The sequence below is a fragment of the Periplaneta americana genome, chromosome 6, assembly GCF_040183065.1.
Source record: "Periplaneta americana isolate PAMFEO1 chromosome 6, P.americana_PAMFEO1_priV1, whole genome shotgun sequence".
Classification (NCBI taxonomy): Eukaryota; Metazoa; Arthropoda; class Insecta; order Blattodea; family Blattidae; genus Periplaneta; species Periplaneta americana.
The window spans coordinates 156,992,854-157,020,762 of NC_091122.1; the positions used below are offsets into that span (position 1 = coordinate 156,992,854).

Consider the following 27,909-nt stretch of genomic DNA (forward strand, 5'->3'; position numbering starts at 1 on the left):
CCATCGTGATTTAGATCGAGGCATTGCTAGTAATCGTCTACAGAGTTCAATGAAGATTCCATAGTTGGCACAACTGATAGCAAGATAACAGCTAATCATAACACACTACTGCCATCTAGCATGCATCTAGCGTAATATTTGTAATGTTGAGATGGTACAATAATACATTTGAAGACAGTTGTCTTTTCGTAAGTCAATTAATATTTTATTGTATTGGAGTACTTCGTTACTTCTAAACTTCATATACTTTCTTCTAATCGTGTAATAGTCAACTAAATCCCACTTTAGTTTTGATTTCTTCTAGATAAATCAAAACCTCTAGTGAGATTACTATGGATAAAAATAAAGAGAACGTCTTGCTGGACTAATTACTTCCTTCAGCTAGGCGATGATTCTGCTTATCTGTAACTAAATATCGAACCCTATCGATTCCTGCTTTAAATCGAGCCCGTCCCCCTGTGTTCTTCACACACCCACCCACTCCACTGCTTCAGGTGCACGTGTTTCGGACCTCTCTTTCTCCTCTAGGTCCTCCCTGCCCCCCCCCCACAACAACTTGGTCCCCACCACTTTCCTAATCTCCTGAAGCCCCATCCGACAATACTCATTCCCTAAAATCCCAACATGTAGCTTCATCCCCGTATTATTTTGCATCATTATGCACCATACAGATTTCCAGATTTCTCTCCCACATACGTGAAAAATAAAGCATTTAGAGGGCGTTATGCATATTAGGGTTATACATTACGAATCCTGAATTTTAAAGCTGCTGTTTATAAACTGATTCTATAATTGCAGCGTAATGGATTTAAAAGTGAAATATTTTTCGTCATTAGGCCAGACTCCGCTAATTTCGTAATACTAAGGTTTTTGTGCAAAAATAAGGTTCAAATTTAAAAATAAAGAGTTTTTAGTGTACGTATATTATTAGGTCTCAGAAAGTTATATGTCAGCATTTATACTTCAAATAAAATTATACAATAATTACAAACAAGCAATACAAATTATTTTATTATTTAATTTTAGAGGGTAATTATTTGAGATAATTTAAATAAAACAGTTTAATACAATGTTTCTGTCAGATGCGTTTCCAATTCACTGCGGGCTAAAGCAAGGGCTATCACATTTGCTTTTTTAATTTTCTCTAGAGTATGCCATTAGGAAAGTACAGGATAACAGAGAGGGTTTGGAATTGAACGAGTTACATCAGCTGCTTGTCTATGCGGATGACGTGAATATGTTAAGAGAAAATCCACAAACGATTAGGGAAAATACGGGAATTTTACTTGAAGCATGTAAAGAGATAGGTTTGGAAGTAAATCCCGAAAAGACAAAGTATATGATTATGTCGCGTGACGAGATTATTGTACGAAATGGAAGTATAAAAATTGGAAATTCATCCTTCGAAGAGGTGGAAAAATTCAAATATCTTGAGCAGCAGTAACAAATATGAATGATACTCGGGAGGAAATTAAACCCAGTATAAAGGAAATACCTGTTATTATTCCGTTGAGAAGCTTTTATCATCCAGTCTGCTGTCAAAAAATCTGAAATTTAGAATTTATAAAACAGTTATATTACCGGTTGTTCTGTATGGTTGTAAAACTTGGACTCTCACTTTGAGAGAGGAACATAGGTTAAGGGTATTTGAGAATAAAGTGCTTAGGAAAATATTTGGGACAAGAGGGATGAAGTTACAGGAGAATGGAGAAAGTTACACAAAACAGAACTGCACGCATTGTATTTTTCATCTGACATAATTAGGAACATTACATGCAGACGTTTGAGATGGGCAGAGCATGTAGCACGTATAGGCGAGAATCCAGAAATACATATAGAGCGTTAGTTGGGAGGCCAGAGGGAAAAAGACCTTTGGGGAGGTCGAGACGTAGATGAGAAAACAATATTAAAATGGATTTGAAGGAGGTGGGATATGATGATAGAGACTGGACTAATCTGTCTCGGGATAGGGACCAATGTCGGGCTTATGTGAAAGCGGCATGAACCTCTGACTTCCTTAAAAGCCATCAAGTAAGTAGTTTAATACAATGTTGCTCGTTTTTCCTTCCTTTTCGAGATAAATTATTTTATATGAAACATTTCATAGCGTGTTTTAGGAAAACCACTGATTTAATTCCCAATATGATCAGTCAGTTTAAGGGAGCAGTGTTATGATAAATAATTGAAAGAATTTCAGTTTTTTCCCCCCTTAAATGTGCAAAAATGTGATTGGAACAAACGTAACATTGTATAAAATTCATTATGCAGAAGGAAAAGTTACATTTGTTCAAATCAAATTTCTGCATATTTAAAGGACAAAACTAAAATTCTTTCAAGTATATATACTATCACAATACACTGCTCTCTTAAGTTGACTTAACATATTGGGAATTCAATGAATGGCTTTCCAAAAACACGCTATGAAATGTTTCATGTAAAACAATTTTTATTTCGAAAAGGAAGCAAAAACGAGCAAAATTGTATTAAATATTTTTGTTTGAAATACCCCAAATAATAAACCACTGAAATTAATGACATTACTTATGGTACATTCTGTATACTTTAAGACTTATTCATTATTAAACCTGTTTAAGAAAGCTTTTAATTACCCTGTAACATTTTCGCCTGATTTATTCGGTAACACATTTACTGTAAATCATTGAAGAGACCATCACGAGAGAACTCAGAACCGGTGAAGGAGTATCCGAGGTATTGTCCAAGATTCACGTGCTGTCGTTTGCAGCGGCGCATGGGAATCGCTCTGGAATGTTACTTCTCTATTGGTCACTCTCCCACGTGTACTGAGGAGGCTATTTTTCCAACATGAAGGGTTGCAGACGCTGCCTCATTTGTAAGATGCCCATCGGGGGGTCTTGCCGATGAAAGCTCGTGCATTGTACGTCGGTATATAAAGACGTCGGTCTGCTGCTATTAAAGGAACAGTCCACATGAATTACGTATTGTGCAGCATGGGAAGAAACAGGCCTGCCAACTTGCGGCATCTCCTCGAGCCAAAACAGAAATTATTATTTCCGTAGGATCAGCTGCTTTTTCAAATTGAAGATCTGTAAATGCAAGTAGAACTACGAAAAAGGGAATTTGACAGGATTCCTTGGCGTTTCCATTGTTTCTACCTTCATTCCGTAATTCACTATCATACTTATCACTGTCTCTGCCATCACTCCGTAATTCACTATCATACGTGTTACTGTCTCTGCCATCACTCCGCAATTCACTATTATACTTATCACTGTCTCTGCCATCACTCCGTAATTCACTATCATGCTTGTCACTGTCTCTGCCATCACTCCATAATTCACTGTTATACTCATCACTGTCTCTACCATCACTCCATAATTCACTATCATACTCATCACTGTCTCTGCCATCACACCATAATTGACTATTATAGGCCCTACTCATCACTGTCTCTGCCATCACTCCATAATTCACTATCATCCTCATCACTGTCTCTACCATCACTCCATAATTCACTATCATACTCATCACTGTCTCTGCCATCACTCCATAATTCACTATCATACTTATCACTGTCTCTGCCATCACTCCGTAATTCACTATCATACATCACTGTCTCTGCCATCACTCCGTAATTCACTATCATACATCACTGTCTCTGCAATCACTCCGTAATTCACTATCATACTCACTACTGTCTCTGCCATCATTCCATAATTCACTATAATACTTATCACTGTCTCTGCCGTCATTCTGTAATTTACTATCATACTTGTCACTGTCTCTGCCATCACTCTGTAATTCACTATCATACTCATCACTGTCTCTGCCATCACTCCGTAATTCACTATCATACTTGTCACTGTCTCTGCCATCACTCTGTAATTCACTATCATACTCATCACTGTCTCTGCCATCACTCCGTAATTCACTATCATACTTATCACTGTCTCTGCCATCACTCCGTAATTCACTATCATACATCACTGTCTCTGCCACCACTCCGTAATTCACTATCATACATCACTGAATCTGCAATCACTCCGTAATTCACTATCATACTCACTACTGTCTCTGCCATCATTCCATAATTCACTATAATACTTATCACTGTCTCTGCCGTCATTCTGTAATTTACTATCATACTTGTCACTGTCTCTGCCATCACTCCGTAATTCACCATCATACTCATCACTGTCTCTGCCATCGCTCCGTAATTCACTATCATACTTATCACTGTCTCTGCCATCACTCTGTAATTCACTATCATATTTATCACTGTCTCGGCTATCACTCTGTAATTCACTATCATACTTGTCACTGTCTCTGCCATCATTCCGTAATGGACTTCATATTCATTACTGTCTCTGCCATCACTCCGTAATTCACTATCATACTTATCACTGTCTCTGCCATCACTCCGTAATTCACTATCATACTTAACACTGTCTCTGTCGTCATTCTGTAATTTACTATCATACTTGTCACTCTCTCTGCCATCGCTCCGTAATTCACTATCATATTTATCACTGTCTCTGCCATCACTCCATAATTCACAATCATACTTAAAACTGCCTCTGCCATCACTCCGTAATTCACTATCATACTTATCACTGTCTCTGCCGTCATTCTGTAATTTACTATCATACTTGTCACTGTCTCTGCCATCACTCTGTAATTCACTATCATACTTATCACTGTCTCTGCCATCACTCCGAAATTCACTATCATACTTATCACTGTGTCTGCCGTCATTCTGTAATTTACTATCATACTTGTCACTGTCTCTGCCATCACTCCGTAATTAACTATCATATTTATCACTGTCTCTGCCATCACTCTGTAATTCACTATCATACTCCTCACTGTCTCTGCCCTTACTTCAGATATATTGATATGTGGAAGAAAAATTGACTTACGATCAGGTATAAAGAGATATCCAGAATTATTACAGAACAATAATTTTTTTTTCAGAAATATACAGTCAGTGTGATTATGCTGGGCAGTTTATTTAAATCTGAAGTCAATAATTTATTAAACAATTCCCAGAGTTAGCTTCTGTAATACGCAATGTCATCGTACGGCTCATGCAGTAAGCTTCTTGATCGTGTTGAGTATCATTTATAATTTACAGAGCGGGGAAGGACTGTGCCTTAAGCATTGCAGCCCAAATGGACAAATGCCTGTGTCGGGTACTATAGCACTTTCTATTTAGGATGAACCGAAGAGCTCATGTATGCGAAACCTAAAAGAACAAGCGGTCAGATGTTGCTGGAGAGGGGGCAAAGAAATTAATTCCATATGTCTTGTAGTTGTCTGAATCCCTTCAAAACTCTGTTACTCTCAATTAATTTCTGTCACGCATAGTTCTCTGCCATCCTAAATTAAAGTACCGTAAAACGGGGTAAAGCCTATATATATTGTGAAACCGATCAGTTATGTTTTTCTGAACAAAGAACTGTGCACAGAATGATGTCACTGGTACTTTGAAAGCATTGACGACACTCAGGTTTCTAAGGAAGATAATTTGTCAGCAACAATTTGATATTTAAATCACGCGGAACTCACTTTTCAGTAGCGAGAAGGATTCCGATGTGCGGCAGTATTCTCAATTTAGCAAAAAAAATCGCAAATCTAGCGACTTTTAACTGTTTTTCGACTACAATTTCGTTTAAATTTTCTATTGCTTAAATAGGGGTTTAGCGCTTTTTCAACATCCTCTAGCGACAAAAATAAAATTCTTTCTGGTGATAATACGGAATCTAGCGACTTTTGAACTACTGATTGGCGACTTTCCGTACACTTCAGTTGGCAACACTGACGTGGGCTATATTTTTATGTTGGCAAATTCCTTCACCAAACTTGTACTGTACTTCACTGCATATTTTGTTAATAGAATAAGTAACAAAATATTTAATTTCATGGGAGTCCCTTCAGGGTAAATTATTAGAGATAAATTATTTTCATATTTAGGTTATGCCTTGAACGCTGAGCTGGTTGATCGAATCCAACGTAAGGCATAAATAATGTCTGTTAGATGTCAATGTTTTATGTGTTGTTTCAAGTGGAAACCAGGTATCACATTGAAACAGGGGAACGGGTCAAATCAAAAAACCTCAAACATGGCTTAAGCAGGTGAATAAAAACTCAAACATGGGTGACATAGATAAACGGTTGAAAAGGCAGAAAGATAAAGTATGTAGACAGTAGATGGGCGGATGGGAAGAAGACACGTAGACAGACATCGATGGACAGATGGAGAAATAGAATAGATAGACGGAAAAACGGACAGACGAACTAGCGGACAGACAGACAAATAGGTAGCTAGATATAGACAGACAGACAGAGATAAATATAGATAGGTAGATTGATAGAGGGGTAGGTAGACAGACAGACATAGACGCACAGACAGATAGATATACATACATACATACATACATACAGGTGCACAAACAGACAGATATATGGGTAGACAGACAGACAGACAGCTGAAATGTGCCTATTATATGACTACGAGTACCAAATTTCTTGGCTTAAAAATTGATAATGTGTTAAACAGGAAAAATCATATTAAAGAAATTACCCCCAAACTAAATTCAGCATGTTTTGCTATTATATCTATGCAAAAGATAGTAAATATCAATACCTTAAAAACAATATACTTTGCATACTCTCACTCGGTAATGAGTTTTGGAATAATATTCTGGGGAAATTCCACAGATAGTAACAGTATATTCCTGTTACAAAAAATAGTAATTAGAATAATAGTAAGTGCCAAATCTAGGGAATGTTGTAGGACTATTTAAAAAAAAAACTACAAATAATGCCCATGGCTTGTCAGTATATCTTTTCATTCCAATAATCTTCCTCTTATGTAATCGTGAAAACTTTGTAACTAATTCAACAGTTCATAGCATAAATACACGTCAAAAAATTACTTTCATACTCCATCGGCAAGTCTATTATGCTATCAAAAAGGAGTGCGTTATATTATGGCAATAAAAATTTTTAATAGCCTCCCTATCGATATAAAAAATGAAACTCAAAACATAAGATTATTTAGGGCCAAATTAAAGAAGTTCTTAATTTCTCACGCCTTCTATTCTGTAGGTGAATTCATGACATTCAATAACACTTCATGAAATTGTTACTAAAACTTTGTGTTGTACTAGCAGACTATATTGTAAATCTCTTCTGTATGTATTTCATCTAGACTGTGACTATAAATTAAGACTTTATAATAATATTAAGTTTTTTTACTTGTTCCATATTCTAGCTGTGAAGCAATGTATGAATACCATGGAATGTTAATACAATACAATACAATACAATACAATACAATACATGAGGTGTCTGTTGTATTTTTGTAAGTTACGTTCAGTAAGTTATATTTCTTAATGAGTATATTACAAAAGCTAGAGCTGTTGAAAGAATTTCAAATGGAAGGCCAAATACGTGATAATACTTGTTCAAAACGTAATTAATAAAACCAAAAATATCACAACAAACTATATACAGCTAATGATGAACATCATAAACCATAAATACCGAATACAATTAATGCAGTAAATGATCCATTTTATACACAAGTCATCAAATCTATGTAAAGATGAATAAGAACAATTACTAAGACCATTTGACACACTAGTTGTAGTTCATAAGTAATAACCAGGCTTCGAGACTTCGGACCCAATAGAGCAGTTCAGTGGGAAATCCGCATAACGGCGTACTGAGTATAGTGGTAAAGCGTACAGTGAGTGGGGGTACTGTAGAATGAATGCCAACAAATACGCAAAGGAAAACGCTCTGGATTTGAAGGTTCTGACGAATAATTTGGTTTTCATACAAACTGTGTCTGAAACTATTACACGGTTAAAAAAGTCAGAGCAAGAGATGCCGGAAGCCCTCAAATTAATTTAGAAAATAATGCAGAGAATTAATGAGACATTAAGTACACCGGTACTGAACGTGTAAAACAGAAGTGGATATCACTTTTTGTAAAAATAACGGATATGGAACATTGTGTAACATAAACAGCAAATTAGTGGACATAGAGTCGCCCGAGAATAAAGGACTGTCTCTTAAAGACTGCAATGATGTTAGATTTTTTCGTTTTGTTCCTATCACGTCATGCGGCGTAGAGCGCAGCTTTCTACAGTACAAACTTTGGCAGATAACCGAAAAAGATTTAAGTTTGAGACACTGAGAATGTATCTTGTAGTACATTGCAATTCGGTACTGTAACTGCACTTCCTAAAGACTAACAATAGGATAAATGAAAAAATTAAAATTGCTACATGCTTATTTCCACCATTAAACATAAATTCTTATAAAAGACAGGAGAATAAATGCTTTTCGCATTCTTTTGACATTATCATTGTGTAATATATATTTTCTTTCAGAGTGTACATATGTGTGTTTCCCCATACTACCGTACTCTACTCTAAATAGCAACGTTGTTACCTCAACACATCTCTATCTACCTGCGGCGAGTCAACAACCTATAGTGCATACACAGTAAACTTATTGTATCGGGTCCAAAGTCTCGAAGCCTGGTAATAACGTATAATGATGCTAATGCCGATAAAGTGGAAAAAGCTGAAGTGTAATGTAAGCTTAAATTCCGCAGACATGCATGAAGAGGAATAATATATACTCGCGGTACACCCGGTATTCTTAATCTGCGGTATTCAAACTGAATGTTCATTTCAGAGAGCCGTTTAATGCGAGGAATAGCAACTAGTTTTAAACTCATACACGTCTGGTTAATTAATGTCCTAACTTCCTATTTAACTTTGCTGCGGTCTGAGTGTATCTATATACAAATGCAGAATTATGAATACCGGGCGGATGTAGCCGTAATACGTCCGTTATGTGCGAGATAAAAACAAGCAAAAGAGAGGAACGCATTTGGAAATCTTATTCTCCATCCAGGCTCCTACTTACATTTCATAATCATCATCATCATCATCATCATCATCATCATCATCATCATGCTATTTAGGATTAAACCTTGAGGCCTGTTTCTGTGAATGTATTTTAAGAAGGACGGTCCTGATTCTTACAGTACCGTATGCCTCGGTTATCCTAGAACTTTATGTCCTCATAGCTGGTAATGAAATAAATAAAATATAAATAAATAGGGTAAATTAGGGTCTGTTGGACAGTCGGGCATGTTGGACACTCCGTACTTTAATGTGTTACCACGCCACTTGTGGGCACCACATTCAGCTAGAAGTCAATGAAGGAAGTAGCCCCACTCGTGGCTACTTCCTTCATTGACTTCTAGCAGAATGTGGTGCCCACAAGTGGCGTGGTAACACATTAAAGTACGGAGTGTCCAACATGCCCGACTGTCCAACAGACCCTAGTTTACCCTACATAGATACATACACAGGCGGATACACGGAGAGAGACAGAAAGATACACAGGCATATACAGGTAGACAGATAGATACACAGAGAGGCAGATAACAATAATAATAATAATAATAATAATAATAATAATAATAATAATAGCAATAATAATAATAATAAAAATAATAATAGTTTTATTTTCACTGGCAGAGTTAAGGCCATCACAAGAACTACACCGAGTGTGTCAAATGTTCTTAGTAATTTCTAAAATTTCTAAAATCAGATAAATGCGATTCTTAATATTCCGTTTTTTGAACGCAAATAGCAATTTCTAAGCGATTCTAATGCTGATTTCGTCCACATTTTTTTGAAAGTAGGCTAATGGAAAAATTGGACTTTTTTCAGTCGATTTATACGAAAATGATATCAAACTTAATTTTAATTAAAAATGATTAGGGTCCGCTTTCGGACGCAAGCTCCACAATTATACACAAAATAGGTCTGTATTAGACATCGAAATGAGGCAATGGAACAAGTGTAAAGAGAGTATGTTATTACGGTATTATTATTATTATTATTATTATTATAACGGTATTATTACTTAAGGAAAGGGACAGATTACCAAAAACAGCTTTAAACTACCTATACCCCATCAGGTCGCAGCAAGATATCTGTGAATTAACCAAGCACATATTTCTTAGATTTGAACATAACATACCATTTCTTATCACAAGGAACTGTTCATGATAATTATGTGGTGATAAATTCTAAGATAACGCATTTCTGGCACACGCTGTATAACCGACAAATGTGTACACCTATTTCGAGTACTTTAAGAGAGAGGTTCACGCACGATTGACAAGTTTAGTGTTTGCTAATCACATTTAAGTGATAATAGAGAAGTGATTGGAAAGAGCGTGAAACGGCGGATGGGTCCGAGCGTATCGTGAGCGGAGATGTGCCTCTCCCTGCATTATGTCGCCAGGCCTAGCAGAGGGGGAGGATTTTAAAATATGCACAGCACACCTGGGTCTATTTGCATATAGGAACGCATGTCTGCTCTAACGCTCTCGGAGTACAGCCTCCTCACAGTCAACTGCAACTAGGTACTCTATATAGTACCGTATTTTATTTCTTGACTATACAAGAATAATGTCAATAAAATAATGTGTGTAACATATATTTAAGACATCTTCAACAACAACAAAAAAAAAAACAACAAAAATAATATAACTACGTCTTTCTCCAGAATAAGAAATGAAGCTGTGCTAGAAAAAGTGGGTGAAGAAAGAATATTGCTCAAACTGATCATTGACTACTATAAGCAATGAAATTTTCAGATCTAGAATTATAGTTATTTATGGTACTTGTGAGGTAAGTGCATCTTTATTGCACGAGTGGAAAGATTTAAGCACGAGGCGTCAGCCGAGTGCTTAAATTACACGAGCGCAATAAAGATCACGCTCACAAGTACCATACGTAATTTTTCCATGACCATAACGAAAAATTATGTTTTATAAAAGAAAATATGTTGAAAATAAGTCCTCATATAATCACGTATCATGGCATGGATTTTAAAATCGATACGTGTACTAGATAGGTTATGATTTAGGAGGCCATGATTAGTGAAGAATGGTATCTAAGGCGTTGGATAAATAACAAATTATAATTAATTATATAATTTAAATATATATTTTTTTTCATTTTAAAAGTGTATTTTCGTCTTTTTGAAGTTTCAGGGATTATTTAGAAGCGTTCACGGGACTAATGTGGTTAAAATAATTTCACATTTTATTTATTTCAGTAGGTTATTTTACGACGCTTTATCAACATCTTTGGTTATTTAGCGTCTGAATGAGATGAAGGTGATAATGCCGGTGAAATGAGTCCGGGGCCCAGCACCTAAAGTTACCCAGCATTTGCTCATATTGGGTTGAGGGAAAACCCCGGAAAAAACCTCAACCAGGTAACTTTCCCCGACCGGGAATCGAACCCGGGCCACCTGGTTCCGCGGCCAGACGCGCTGATCGTTACTCCACAGGTGTGGACTTCACATTTTACTTCTGTAAACTTAAGAGGAATATTAAAACGTAATTAATCATCGTGTCTGTTTAGCTCAGTTGACTAACGCATGTTGTTATGAAATCCTATAAACGCAACTTCGTAGATTCAAGTCTCCTCGCCTCCCAAAAGATAAATTATTACAAATTAAAAAAAAAACGTATTAGATATGAATGCAATGCACAAATTACGACGTAGTAGATAGAGAAAAGAGGAGATTGAGTGTATGTGTATTTAAGAAATGGTAATAAAGAAGAAGAGGTAGTGACATCTAGTAATTAATATATTAACTTCTTGAGTAATAGTTGAATGGAAAAGTATACGTGTGTGCCCAGGTACTAAGAAAATACTAATGAACTGTGAGATAAAGTTCAAACTGTGAGGTAAAGTCTTTATCTCGCTAGTGGAATAAAGTAATGTTGAATAAAAGCCTACTTTACAAACGCAAAAGTATTTAGTAAAGGTATGTTTTTCGTTATGGTCATGGATAAAACAATTTATACGACAGACTTCCTTGTTTTATATGTACCATGTACTGTAAAACAAGTTTATTTCTATCTTAAGTATATTTTTTCTATCTTATCTTTTGATACTACATCAACATGATCAGTACTAATTATACTACTAATAATAAGTTAATATTAATCCATCACCAATCTCAACATCGACTCTTTTTTCACTCAGTTATTACTAGTATTATTATTACTAATTTTATTATTATCATCTATCTGCCTATGATGGAGAAATTGAAGCTATACATGTTGCCTTAAATCAACTTTTATTCCATATGGATAAATTCACAAACGCTTTCATCCTCTCGGATTCAAAAGCAGCCATTCTGTCCATAAATAAAACTGACCACCCCTACACAGAACAAATCAATAATTGTCAAAAAATACTTGCAACTTTAAAAGAACATGGCAAAACAGTCGTGTTACAATGGATCCCAGGACATTGTAATCTACATGGGAATGAACAGGCTGACACATTAGCTAAGAAAGCTGCCAATCTCAAAATAAACCCACGGAAACCTTTGTCATTTAGCTCAGTAAAACAATATATCAAGCAACTACAAAAAAATAATCACCAACAAGATTTGGACATAAACATTTCGCAACAACGTAGGAAATTACTGAAGGATATACCTCCTGAATCCAGAAGACTGAAAGTTGCAAGCTTTCGTCTTAACACTGAACATGAATCCTGGGTAAACATCTCAATCGTCTTGGCATCCTTCCATCAGCATCCTGCATTTTGTGCCATCAACAGGAAGACATAGATAGACAACATCTTGCAAAATGCCCTGTCCTGAAATCCTCCAAGGAAGTCGACCGCTACTGGGAAGCCAGAGCCCGAATGTTTTTAATTACTTAATCCGTAGTTTTGTTCACTTTCTTGTTTTTTGCTCAGTCAATGACAGCAAACATCATGTACTTGCCATTAGACAAATAAATAATTTATTATCATCTTCATACGATCTTTTTTATTAAGTATTTTGTCTACAAAGTATGTATGTTTCTATCTACTATTCTAAAAATTTGATCTTAGTGCAAGAAATTTAAATTTTATTTTAGAAACAGTAGAGATTTCTATTTTTATGAATTACCGGTAGGCCTATGTACAGGGACATCATTTTATTTTTACTTCAATTTTTATTGTACCTGAGTTTTTGAATGTACTTCACTCCCACCCTTCAACCGACTTCCACACAGATCCAAGACCGCATATACAGTCATAGTAGCCACAGTACGTTCCAAAAATATGTTCGCATTTTCCAGTGACGAAAGAGCTTTCAATATTGAATCATTTTCGCACAAGTACTGTCGTCCATTTGCCTACGTCGTATCCCGGTTTCCCCATCCAGCTTTTATTCGCCAGCTAGTGGCTGGGCTGTCTTAGCTCTGTTCTGAGAATATTAATTTCTGTTAGGAATTGGACGTCTACATAACATTATACAACTGTTTAAAATAACTTAAAAGGGCCTCGTTAAGTAATTAACTGTCACGTGATTTCCCTCCTTTCTACGACCCTACGACTTAACCACTGGGACGGACAGTAGATAGTATGTCTGAGTAATTTTATCTTTTCGGGCAGAAGTGAAGATTGAATTTACAGTACGTAAGGTACTCTTTTATAGAGTAGGTACAGAATTATTTCAACATGAGTTACTAGTACGAAGAACTGGTAATAATTGGAATTAAGTACAATAGTCTATAGTGCGATAATATGCACATTAGAACTGAAGCCTGTATCGAAATGTGTTTAATATCCATATTATGATTATATTTCAATTTAACTTCACTCTCTATATTGTATGCTAATGTGTTGTAGACAGTATAATATACACTGCATAATGAATACGTCCACATGGACAGCTCAGTTCGTGAGTAAAAACACTCATTGTTAATACTGTACTGTATTTTGATTAAACAAACGCCTAACGAAAATGATGAAACTCAAAAGCGCAATATTTCCTAGTTTACATAAATGGATGAACTACTTTCCTTCCCTCCTATACCTAGTAAAGTGATTTGTTTGTATATTACGTCAGTATCATCGAACTCCAGTCGTGGAAGGGGATAGCAAACGGCGTTGATCCAGAGGTATAGGCAAGTTAATATTAAAAATGTTAGTAAAAATAAAATGATGTCCCTGTATAATCTATGTAATCAGAATCTTAAATTTTAATTCAGAAAAAAATAGATATGTTTGGTGAACAATGTAAAATTGTATGTCATTTTCAAGTCTTTCCATCAAAATGGAACTGTCCCCGAACACGAGCTTTGCTCTTTCGGGGTACTTTCATGTAGCGTTTTAATGTATTTGTTATAATTAGATAAATCTAAATCTAAATTGATCAGGAAGAGAAAAGGAATCGGCTAGGTCACACTGACTGAGAAGAAACTTCATACTGAAGGATGCACTGAAAGGAATGGTGAATGGAAGACAATTTCGGTGCAGAAGAAGATATCAGATGACAGAAAAACATTAAGATACATGTATCGTATGCGTAGACTATGAGGAGTAAGAAAGAATGAAAAATGTTGAGTTTGCAGTGAAAAACCTGCCCTTGGACAGAACACTATGAATGAATGAATGAATAAATGGAAAATCTAAGGCAGCCGTGGCGAAAATGTGACTCACGAGCATATTGTGGCTCGCAATGATAGCTACGCATTTCTCTTGCTTCCTACCTCCTCCAACCCCCGCCCTCTCACTCACTGGAATCAAACTCCGTTCCATTTGTATTTGTCTCTGATCTGCGAGTAGTGTATCGTCGCATTGTCTCTCTCGAAACCATTTACCTCTACAAAAAAGAAAGTTTCAAGTAGGATGGGAGGACGCATTTTTTTCCTGCCAGTATTATGAGAATATTAAATGTATGATTTGTTCACAAGTATTATGAGGAAAACGGTTGTGCAACATAAAACGGCATTATACTACATGTTACTGATGAAACATTAAAGTTAAGTATTATTATTATTATTATTATTATTATTATTATTATCATCACCATCTCTCTACGTCGATCTTTATTCAGCAGATGTACGAATAATGCGGTTAGATCTTCAATTTAAACTCAAAGATTTACAATGTGATGTTAAATGAAAGCTAAATGTAAGGACTTGACAAATGTTGAACTTTTGAAATCTTTGTCAAAAAATAAATATTCGAAGCTTCATTCTTTCGTTTGCTCTGTTGAAGCCATGTTCGTTACAAATTACGTTTGTGAAAAATTATTTTCAACAATGAAAATAGTAAAAACCAAATTTAGATCACGACTGACAGACAACTACGACTGGGAGTAAGTCACATAATTTCTGATTTTGAAACTCTGTCGCAGAGACATTCTGAAGACCGTTAATTTTAGGTTGTGATAATATATCCTATGTTTTATAGCTAATTTTTTTCTTTCTTTACACGCATTAAACATTAGCTTGTAGCCCTGTACTGTATAAAATTATATTTAAGTGCTTGACGCAAGAAGAATGAAAATCCGTTAATAAGTCAGACAGTTGCTTCACTTCCCCTTCAGCTGTCCGCCTCCCTCCATAGGTGCTATGCACGTTGCAGGTTACACAGTGGCTCGGCGCACAATCACATTTTCGCCATGGCTGATCTAAGGTATGTTAAATATTATGTTTTATGGTCGACCATGCCGAAATGTAGTAATTATACACCTGGTAGCAGACCTTTAATGGACCTTTTTAAAGTACACCTATTCATTAAAGTTCAGGTGTTCCACCAATCAGAAAACACCATTGTAGCAATATGAAAGCGCAAGTATCGATTATTCTCGGATATGCAATCGAAAGAAAACTAGCGAAACGTCACGGAGGCTGGAAATCCAATACTGTCGAAGAAGGTTATGTTCTGTTACTATAATAATTAGCGTTAATTGTAAATAATATTGAAATAAATTCAATTTGTCATCTCGTTTTTCAATGTCTAAATCAATTTCAAGATTATATCAAGATTAATGTTTATTTTACTCTCTAGATTATATCAAGGTCAATGACATTTGTTTCTCGGAAAAAATCAATACTTTCGCGTCTGCGCACATCTCACAATTTACGAGATATTGCACAAGGTCAGTTCCGTTCCGCAGTCAGATAAGAATAACATGAATACTTATGAATAATTTCAAGTTAGAAATATGGTCGAGCATAAAAAGTCGTATGAAACTTTGCCTATAATGGTAATTAAGACGCTAGTATGAAAATTATGAAACTCGCTTGCGCTCGTTGCATAAACATACTCGCGTCTTATTTACTACCATTATAGGCTCGTTGCATAATGTACTATTATTTAACGGCGTTCGCAACTGCCGAGGTTATGCAAAAAAAACAGCATTAAATATTTTTTCAGCACTGGATTTACCTCAAGAAATAATACAAATAAAGTTTTGTTTAAACCGTGCGATCTTACCCAATTGTTTAAATCCATTTTTCTCTCCCGTGAAAAATAAAAAAAAAGAACTTGTCCCTTTTTCCCATCCACCAGAGATATATCGTAATAACCAAACAATCTCACACTACGTCGAACATCCTTAAATGCTTACATAACAAATTGTATCTAATTTGAGACCGCCGTAAACGTTTCAAAAAGAATTTTGTTGTTTGATTTAAATACCGTCAAAGCGAAGACAGAATGAACTTCCGATGCTCGTTTTAAAGTCCGCAAACACTGGAGCTCGGAATCACACGCATTTGAGTCCAACAAATCCATGGTGTAGTGGTCACTCCACAGAGCTCTTGTGCTGATCAAGGGGCTTATATACAACCATTCCACCCCTTTATCCATTAATGAACTTAAATCTGGCTAAAAATTGCATTTCAACAACTAAAACTATGCAGACTGCACTCCATACCAGCTGATAATGCCGTTATGCCAGAATTCACCCCGTTCATATTGGACGATCAGAATGAAATGGATGCCTACCTGTTGGTCCTTGCTCGAGTCTCGGTTTAGTCTATCTGCAATCAAAAGAAAATTCGTCTGGTAAACAGTATTACTTCAGTAAGAATACACACTAATATATACACACACATAACAACATATTACAGGCAAGAAAGTCATGCGAAAGGCAAGTTCTGTGTGTTATTTTCAGGGAATTCTACAAAGTTCGTTGCTCTAGGAATCCTTTTCTGTAGTACAATTTACAGTAGGAGTAATCAAGTGTGTAAATAGCACGTAACTCAACAGGAAAGTATTACAATTTATCTCATCAAATAACATTACGGATAATACTTAAGTCTTTAGGAGTGTCTTTGTTGTGTACTTAATATTAGGAATAGCTACTGTGTGTTCGTATCTTTAACCTTTTAGTAGGAAAGTGAATATATGTTTAATGGGTCCGTCTGTTTGCTTATCATGTAATGTGTAGCCTTGTATTATTAACTATGCCACATTTATTGATGTGATTAACGTTTTCGGCAATTGTTTGCCATCATCAGATCATCACAAGTATCATAATATACACGCTAAATACTAAATACAAATGTGAGTTGAATGAAGTAATATTCGGGCAAACAAACTTGGTTAAAACTTGACTTAATGAATGTTACATTGTGATTAGATGCGTCCTGACTCAGCTGTTTACATGAACAATATTTACATTTTATCATAAGTATTATTGAACACCAAATTATGACAAACTAATTACATATGTTATTGATTCTCACGTGGAAGTATTATGTTCCATATATTGCATAAGTTAAAACAAGCAAGTTACGAACATACTTAATGCAAAATAATTGCTGTGTTTGAAAAATTATGCTGTTGAAATTACATTTACACGTGTCAAGTAATCACCCGTAGTATTGCATTTTATCATAAATGTTAAAATTGAACATACAATAAATAAAATTGTGACGTGAAATGATTACATCTGCTATTGATTCTTCATGTAGGAAGCATTATGTTCCATATATTGCATATATTTTAGTAGGATATAATTTATACTGAAAACATTCATCATAAATAGACTTCGTTGAATTGCCACACGCAGCATGCAATCAGGTTGCCGATGTACGGTAGTATAGAGGAGGTGAGCGACCTCCCGGTCTCGTAGTATAAGCAGTTCATGTTAAGAGATGTGACCGGTCCAAATAGATGGAGCAGCTGCAGCTAATGTATACCTATGTAACCACTTGTTTTTGCATTACTGTGGTTGGAATAGTCAAACCTTAACATTTGTTCAGTGCAGACAAGAATTCAATCAATGCTACAATGAGTGTGTTGCTGTTCCAAACAATTGCCCCTGGAATACCCTTACCCCCGCAGCCAGTCTTGACCCGTTGGGAAACGTGGTTGAATGCTGTTAATTATTATGCAGAACATTACGGCAAAATAATGGAGGTAATTGATGCAGTGGCTAGCACAGACAGTTCCGCTGTTGCAGCTGTAAAATCACAGCCTTCTGAACAGCTATTGGAAGATATTCTGTTCACTGATTCTGATTTTAAAATCGTGTCCAAATGCATCATCCTGTTAGATTAATCTAAACTACAACTCTCAGAAGCCCTTAATATAGTGGATAAAGTATCACAAACCGTTATCCAAAATAACAGTTCACTAATTTCAGAAAAAGTGAAATGTAAGTTGAGAAATATTATTCCTAAAAATTCTGCCTATTCACAACTTCGTATTATAAATTATGTTCTATCAGGTCACGACAAGACGTCTGAAGTTGGTGTACTAAAAAGTAGTGACTTTCCGTTCTTCAAATATGCACCTACAACATCGTGTGATGTCTAATGTACATTTTTCCAATATAAAAATTGTTTAAGTGACCATCGGAGGAGGTTCACTTTGCAGTCGCTCAAAATGTACGTAACTCTTCACTGCAATGCACATATTCAAGGATGATGTGAGTACCTTACATTAAATTTTAAGAGTTAATATATCTCACTATAAAATAATTGTGTATTTACATTTTTAGACATTTCCTACATACTTCAATGATCATTCATTATATTTCTTGAATGCAGGATACAGGTTTTATTGTAATCGCAGTATACTGCTCAGTGTTTACATTAGAGCCATACTCCATCCGTTGCACGCTCTATTCTCATACAGTCTATACCGCGTGCGCAGTAAACCTCACGATTCTCGTGGCAATTCCACGAAGTCTAATCATAAATATACTCAAAATTTATTTATGTTGATACAATTTTTGTCTTGTAGCGAAGTCAATTTTCACTTCTCTTCGTTATAAAAGCCATTCCCCAGTTCTCCAGATGTTGCAATTATACAATAAATTACATCCTCATCCGAATGTTGATATTTTAGATATGAATTTTTCTAAATAAAGAATTATTTATCATATTTTACAGCACATTGTTGTTAGTTAATTTGAAGCTACTTTCGCACTTTATTTTAATTTCTCTTTTTTTTTCTTTCTCTCTTTTTCTATTTTGTTTCAATTTTTAATAAGTATAGGCCTATGTTTCCTTTTCCTTGTTTATGTTTTATAAATTAGTTTGTCAGTCTTGAACATTGTAATTGGGCTTTGCCTGTTATGTTCAATAACAAATAAATAAAAAAAGTATGAACAATCAGAATACCTTAGTCATGTTAGCATTATCAGCTAAGTACCAGGTCTCATCATAACAATTTACTCATTATACCTTATCATAAGATATCTTTATAATCTTCATCCTATACAATTTCAGTTGCTAGATCGAAAAGTATTGGGAATAAATTTGAATAAGGAACAAAAAAAAAAAGTTACCTTCCCAGGCAGGAATCGAACCACGAAAGTCTTGGTTACCAGCCTATCGTGCTCTGGAGTGAACAAGGCTCTGAAATCAGCTACAAGGGTTGGTCGGTTTTTTTTGCCACTACTGTACATACATGCATACATACATACATACATGCAGTACATACATACATTACATACATACATACATGCATGCAGTAGGCCTACATATAAACAGAAGTGTGAAAATTATTAGAATAATCTTAATTTTAAAGGTTTTTTAATAGTTCCTTCACAAATATTAATTGAATTGATGAATATTGGTATATAATATTACTATACTGATGTAGGATATATTTACTACTAACAATGCCGGAAAGCATTGTTGTACATTGGTATTTTTCTTATTTTACAATTGTTATGGGAATTCAGAAATTATTATATTATGTTGGCGGAATTGGAAACATCAAAAATTAATTAAGAAATGCTTTAAACAAATTGTTCTTTGCGTTTACATTATTGTGAAGGTTCAAATGAACCTATACATCTGTTTTGTGCATTTAATTTTTGATGTTTCCAATTCCGCCAACATAATATAATAATTTCTGAATTTCCATAACAATTGTAAAATAAGAAAAATACCAATGTACAACAATGCTTTCCGGCATTTTTAGTAGTAAATATATCCTACATCAGTATAAGTTTAGTAACATATACCAATATTCATCAATTCAATTAATATTTGTGAAGGAACTATTAAAAAGCCTTTAAAATTAAAATTATTCTAATAATTTTCACACCTCTGTACATACACACATAATTACCACTGAAGTCAGGTGAAAGAAACGGTCACTCCAGCGCTTTTATTTCAAAAGCCAAATGGATTGTAACTTGTCACCTAACCAAAATTGTTTTTCTTGCTCGATATCAAATCTTCGAGAAATGAGTTCACGTATTTCATTAACATACTGTACAAAGACGCTGCCTTGTGGCGTATTTTGAAAATAGGGCGCCATTTCCCTATCCAGCCGGCATTTCATTACCAGCAAGCCATTCGGGTTCCGCCCACAGTCCAAACTTTGTTAATCTCGCCCGCTGTTTGCAGAAGGAAGCCGGCTGCCGAAGTGTCCGAGGGGTGCCACAACATACTCACCCCAGACTTAATAATTGTATTTTATAGCCCAATTACCACTTGAGCCTCCACGCAATAAGTGAGAGATATTGAATTACCCCCATTTTTCACTAAGGGAATCCGAGTTACACTTGCCTTAGAACTTCTTTTAGACTAGACATATTCCGTGGCATTTCAAGATGAACAGATGGATCGTGCAGTAGCATACACACTCCTGGATATCCTAGTCGTCCTAGTAAACCCGGCAATGATGGAAAGATTCTCTCAGGATATTACTAATTACGAAGGTCTGGATTTTGTTTGCATGTCATCTCTTTGCTGAATCATCAGAGACTATGCTCGTCTGTGTATAAAGTCTGTTCACTTCCCCATAGCTGCAGACATGCATAAAGGTCTCTGTTTTACTGTAGGTTATTTCTCTTACTTTGTGGCTGCTGAGTCATTTTAACACATTTGAAGCTCTCAGAATAATAACGACAGATCCCAACCGAAGTTAATTTTGAGAAAAAAATGGCATTTTACGCCATTTTATATTTGTTTTTAAAGCTCTGCGAACTTATAACAAAGGGGACCGACTTGTCAAAAGTGCCAAAAATTCAAGAGTTTTTTTTTTACGTATTTGGTGAAAAATGAGTAAATTTAAAAAAAAAATCTTTAAAATACTCTGTGATATGTGTGGAATGCATAGCATAACATTTTGTGGGTATTTGTGCCCTTATCGGATGTTGAGTCGTCATTTTTAAACTTCCTGCGTTATGGATTTTTAAATCACTCGCCCACTTTTATTGTTGTTTCCGATAAATTAAATAAAAAAAAAAATGTTTCTTTAAAATACCCTTTGATACGCATTAAGGGGAGAGAATGGTATTTTTTTTTTGGTGAAAAATGAGTAAATTAAAAAAAAATTCTTTAAAATACTCTGTGATATGTGTGGAATGCATAGCATAACATTTTGTGGGTATTTGTGCTCTTATCGGATGTTGAATCGTCATTTTTAAACTTCCTGCGTTATGGATTTTTAAATCACTCGCCCATTTTTATTGTTGTTTCCGGTAAACTAAATTTTCAAAAACATTTTTTCTTCAAAATACCCTTTGATACGCATTAAGGGGAGAGAATGGTATTTTTTGGTGAAAAATGAGTATATTTTCAAAACAAAATCTTTAAAATACTCTGTGATGTGTGTGGAATGCATAGCATAACATTTTGTGGGTATTTGTGCCCCTATCGGATCTTGAATCGTCATTTTTAAACTTCCTGCGTTATGGATTTTTAAATCACTCGCCCATTTTTATTGTTGTTTCCGGTAAACTAAATTTTCAAAAATTTTTTTTCTTTAAAATACCCTTTGATACGCATTAAGGGGAGAGAATGGTATTTTTTGGTGAAAAATGAGTATATTTTCAAAACAAAATCTTTAAAATACTCTGTGATGTGTGTGGAATGCATAGCGTAACATTTTGTGGGTATTTGTGCCCTTATCGGATGTTGAGTCGCCATTTTTAAACTTCCTGCGTTATGGATTTTTAAATCACTCGCTCACTTTTATTGTTTCCGGTAAATTAAATTGAAAAAAAAATCTTCAAATACCCTTTGATATGTGTGGAATGCATTGCACAACATTTTGTGGGTATTTGTGTCCATATCGGATGTTGAGACGTCATTTTTAAACTTCCTGCGCTATAGATTTTTAAATCACACGCCCGCTTTTATAGGTTTCCAGTAACTTCATTTTTTTTTTTTTTTTTTGCTACATTGCCAGACAAAAATGGATATAATTTCTGAACTATTAAAAATACCTGCATGAAATTTAGAACACACATTCTTTAGACTATTAGGAAACTTTTCTCGGGTAACAGAATTTTGTTAATTGATTTCATTTTAAAAATACGTCCGTTTGTTTGCAAGAAAAGAAATCAGAAAATTGTTATTAAATTTTAATTATTTTACAAACGTAGGAACTAATATCAAAATTCTGTTACAGACAGTTTGTATAACATGCTTTTGCAAATACATTGCAAAAAATTGTTTGAATCTATCTTTAAAAACGGTTTAGATAGCCCTATATCGGTTTTGGTGCAATCCTGCATTGGGTATATATTTTTTTTTCAAATTTGGGCCCCAAATAATTTTTTTAGAAATATTTTTATTTGGTTGAGTTGCCACAGCCATGAGCTCTCTAAATACAAAAAATTAATATTTTACACCAAATAGGAAAAAAAGTTTTAAAACATATCATCCTCTCCCCTTAAAAATCTTCAATTCTTTCATAATCCTACAGTACAACTATTTTAGTTTCTTCTTCTTCTTCTTCTTATCTTCAAGTATTTAGGCTTATCTCCTGTTACGCCTCTATTTGCTGGTCTATTCAGCGTTTCCTTGGACGGCCTAAACTTCTTCTTCCCTTTGGCTTGTATTCCATTATTTGTTTCGGAATACGGTCATTATTCATTCTCTGAACATGCTGTGACCAAGAACTTCTATATTCTTGTACTTTCTTTATTAAGTTTTCAGCATTGAGTTCCTTTCTAATATCTATATTTCTTTTTCCTATCCGTTAAACTATATCCAGCCGTTGCTCTTAAGAATCTCATTTCTGCTGCCTGCAGTCTAGATATATCTCTCTTCGTCATGGTCCACGTCTCACTGCCGTATAAGCATGTTGGTATCGCTATCACTTTATAAAATTTCATTATAGTTTCCTTCCTTACTTTTCGTTTAAGTGTTCTTCTAATTCTGCCGTTCATTTTATTAAATTTTGCTATTTTCCGTTAATGTCAATTTCACCATGGTAAGATATATCACATCCCAAGAAAGTGAAGCGGTGAATCTGTTCAATAGGAGTGTTATTAATGACTATCTTGGATCTTACAGGATTTGTGCCTTTGAATGCCATTACTTTAGTTTTAGATGTCGATATTTTTAAATTATATGTTTCAACTGTTTTTTGAAGTTCATGTACAGCTTTCTGTAAATTATTCTCATTAGTCTATTGGCTATGATTACTTGGTCATCCGCATATAATATAGACATTATACTTTTTCTCCTTATGTCAAAACCATAATTATTTAATTTAATTTTCCACTCTCTCAGAGTTTCGTCTATATACAGATTAAAGAGAATAGGGGATAAACTGCATCCTTGTCGTAATCCTTGATCAACGGATTCTTTGTTATTTTCATATCAAGTCTATATTTTAGTTTATGATGAAGGATGGGTGATGCGAAGAAAAATTCTCTCCGGTACCGGGACTCGAACCCAGGTTTTCAGCTCTACGTGCTGACGCCTTTATCCACTAAGCCACGCCAGATGCCAGTTCCGATGCCGGATTGAATCCTCTCAGTTTAAGTTCCAAGTCTCAGTTTCCCTTTGATGGCCAACCCTCACGCACTGTGTCACAGATGTGTGACAGCGGCACAATGTCCAACACACTATGTGCAGAGGTGCACTCATTACGAGTCACTAAGTGGCCGGGATCCGACGGAATGAGCGCCGTCTTGAATGACTAAGTGATTATTTACGCATATCATATTAATATGATATACAGAGGTATATATGATATTTCCGTGAAGGATTTCTGCGTTATCATATGAGCCGTTCAGAGCAGAAGTAGTGTAAGTCAAAATTGGGTAATGAGGTTTAAATTAAAAATTCTGTAAAATACAGCGCAAAGTAGCAATTAATATGTCTTTCGTGCTATCCACTGACTACTAATAGTTAAAATAAATTGGATATTAATAGCTATTTTGCGCTGTATTTTACAGAATATTACTTTAACCCTCACTACCATTTTTGACTTACACCACTTCTGCTCTCAATGACTCATATGATGAAGGATGGGTGGAGTGGAGAACACAGTGCATGAGGGTTGGCCACCAAAGGGAAACTGAGGTGTGGAACTTGAACTGAGAGGATTCAATCCGGCATCGGAACTGGAATCCGGTGTGGCTTAGTGGATAAAGCGTCAGCACGTAGAGCTGAAAACCCGAGTTCGAGTCCCGGTGCCGGAGAGAATTTTTCTCCGCTCCACTGATCATATGATAACGCAAAAATCCTGCACGAAAATATCATATATACTTCGGTACATCATATTAATATTTTAGTTTAGTTGCGATTTAAATGCCTGTCACGTGACTTTTTAAAGTTCCCTGCGCAAGTGCTGATGTCCATTTAAACCAAGCCTCTACTGTTACATGTAAATTTATCTGTAAATTTTCAAAATAATGGTTTAAAACTCCCGGATATTTTGAGAGTTATGTTGGAGGGAAATTTGAAGGGAAATTTATACATGTGCCAGCCTGGCATAAACAGACAGAAATAAGTAAATAGAAGCCTACAGTTTTCATTTATTTTCAGTTGTATTTCTTGCATTTTGTTCAGTGCTGTGTGTGAAAAGTGTGTAAATAGTGTTAGGTTTGTATTTAAAGTAATGTATTTCCTATTTTATAATAAAAAGAAACGATTTTAGCTACAGCAGATAAGTAATTAGTATTCAGGTGTAGATTAGAGTGTTAGTACAGTAAATAGACAGTAAAAAGAAGACTACAAAAATTAGTAAATTAAGGAAGAAGAAGCTACGTTTCTCAATAACAGTGAAGGAGAAGGTCCTGAAGTGAGCAGAAGGACCTACATTACATATGGAGCAAACCAGTTTTAAAGATAAAAATAGTATCTCCACTATTAAAATTGATTTTTTCTCGACTTAATGTTTCCTGCACATGCCAATATTCAAATTGTTCCTTGTGGTGCAATTTTCAAGCAATTTTTTTCAAAATTTTCGACAAAGCTCCTAAAGACAACAAAAAAATAAAACTTTTCACTTGAAGTTAAAAAAAATCGTTGATGTATTTATGCCCCTAGAAAATATTGTATATATTTAAACTGAAAAGAAACGAATAAAATAATGATTTACTACTTTTTTCTAAAGAATGCTTAATTTTATTGCGAAGTAAACTATTATTTTTTTATGTGAAGTGTATAGATATCAAATCTGCAAGTTTGTTCCAAAATTTTGAAAATTGTACCACTAGGACTTTTGCCATCGAGAGCATAAAAAATTCACAATTTTTTTTTCTCTGGACCCAGCAAAAATGTACTGACCTCAAAATTCTAGAATCTGTTGTAAAAAATTAAATTGTCGTTTATTTAACGACGCTCGCAACTGCAGAAGTTATATCAGCGTCGCTGGTGTGCCGGAATTTTGTCCCGCAGGAGTTCTTTTACATGTCAGTAAATCTACTGAAGGTCAGCTCCATACCGACTACGCTACCCAGGGGGACAAGCTGTTGTATTAAATACCATTGATATCTGGTAAAAATGAAGTGAATTGCTTAAGAAATGTAGAAGTTCTACATCTCACAGGTCGGTCCCCCCGACTTCATTCTTTCAGGATTTGTTAAAAATAGTGCTTTAAGTGTGTGTATGTCTAATGCCTACCCACTTCACTTTGCGTGATTCGAGTTCCGCATACTGCGGATAGATGGCAGGACTGTGACCCATTTTCAAATTGCACACCACTTCGGCGGGCCACGTTATGCATGATGTGTAGGCTATCTGTGAAGAGTTATTTCGTGTACTAGACTGAGTATACGTTACAGTAAATTCGTATAAATGTAGTGTAGGGACTGGATGGGGATGATGGTGAGGAAGGGAGAAGGGGAAACCCGCTGCCAGCACGTAGCCTACTCCTGTCGAATAGCACCAAGGGGGCCGCCAGGCTTGACGTCCCCATCCGACGGACGAATCACTATCAACAGTGACATATGCCTTCTCTTCATATGCACTGCGAAGTTTACCTGCAAATTCTTGAGCCTTTATCTTTAGTAGTTCCTCTGTTTTCCTGCTGTTTAGTTAAAATAGAGTAGGCCTAAATGGAAATTAAAAAAAGAGAGATAATAATGAATTTTCTTTATTTATATGTATGTCCTGATACGAATAATCTATATATGACTGAATCGAAAACTTTCAATTTCACTAAGTACATCCAAAGAGAAATAACATGAATGTCCAGTAAAAGTGTTAGTGGGCGCCATTATATTGACTACAACTCTATGAAGTTATAGTGGACGCAAACAAGAATCCCACACAGTTGGGATATGCCATTTATTCACTGAGTAAGGTTTCTAATTTTCAATGTGGAATATGAGAGCTTTGGCATATCCCAATTAACATGATACTTTACCATATGAAAGGTAAATGGCACGAGTACACAGTCGTACACCTATCTCATAATTCGAAGTCGGTTGGGATATGCAGTTATCATTCTGGGCGACTCATTTGTTTTATTTAAGACTTCTTATTTTTCTGCTGCAGGTCAGGTTGTTTTCATACATCTCTGTTCTGCGTTACGTTATGCATTTTTTTTTTTTTTTTTGGTTTACGTAATAATAGTTATTTCTAGGCACCGCCGTTCAATTTCTTTTTTTTTCATTATCGTTTCTATTTTGTTATTCAGATAGTTCTATCTTCGGTTTCAGGTCATTACGTCTAAAGACAGCAAGTCTAATGAACAGTAGGTCTAATAAAACATGAAGTCTAATAAAAAAAGTCCAATAATAACTCAGGTCTAAAAGAAAAATTCCAAATGTCTAAATAGAATTTATGTCTGTCTAAATGTCGAAATAAAATTTACGTCTAATATATAAATTTCTAAATAAAAAAAATATATATATAAATCTGAAATAATTTCAACAATACTTACTAAAAAAAAGTTGATATTGTTACGATAATGAACATACGTTTCCTTAGTAATGCGGTACCCTGTTAATTTCAGAAATTTTTTTATCAAAATGAATACACACATATATATATATGAGGAAGTTCAATGTCTTTTTACGGAAGGATCTACACAGCGTGCTGACATCATAATAATCGCCCGAGATAAAAAAAAAACTGATCTCATTCTTGACCCAACTGTAAGGTTCGAAATTAATGATGATCAACCAAAGTAGGTACATGAAGAGAAACGCGCTATTTACCTTCCATGCTGTGATGATCTCAGTCATAAATACAATATTCAAGATTGGAATGTCACTGGACTTATGTTTGGTGCGCGAGGAACAATTCCCAAATTTACATTGGAGATCCTCAGAAAATTAAAGGTTCCTGAAAATACTCTTCAGGCAATTGCATCAACCATTTTAAAATCTTCATTGAACATCATCAATCACCATCTCTAT

At 35.1% G+C, this 27,909-nt stretch overlaps 1 protein-coding gene across 23 annotated transcripts in view; it reads right to left on the reverse strand.

Moving 5' to 3' along the window:
* LOC138701967 (uncharacterized) overlaps positions 1-27,909 on the reverse strand; it is a 1,800,590-nt gene that overhangs the window by 121,405 nt on the left and 1,651,276 nt on the right. For 19 of the 23 annotated variants that reach the window (XR_011332755.1, XR_011332753.1, XR_011332745.1 and 16 more), the window contains one exon: positions 16,839-16,873. The exons of the other annotated variants lie outside the window; for them this stretch is intronic. The gene's annotated coding sequence lies outside the window, so the exon portion shown is untranslated. The remainder of the gene's footprint in view (positions 1-16,838; positions 16,874-27,909) is intronic. 23 annotated transcript variants of the gene reach the window in all.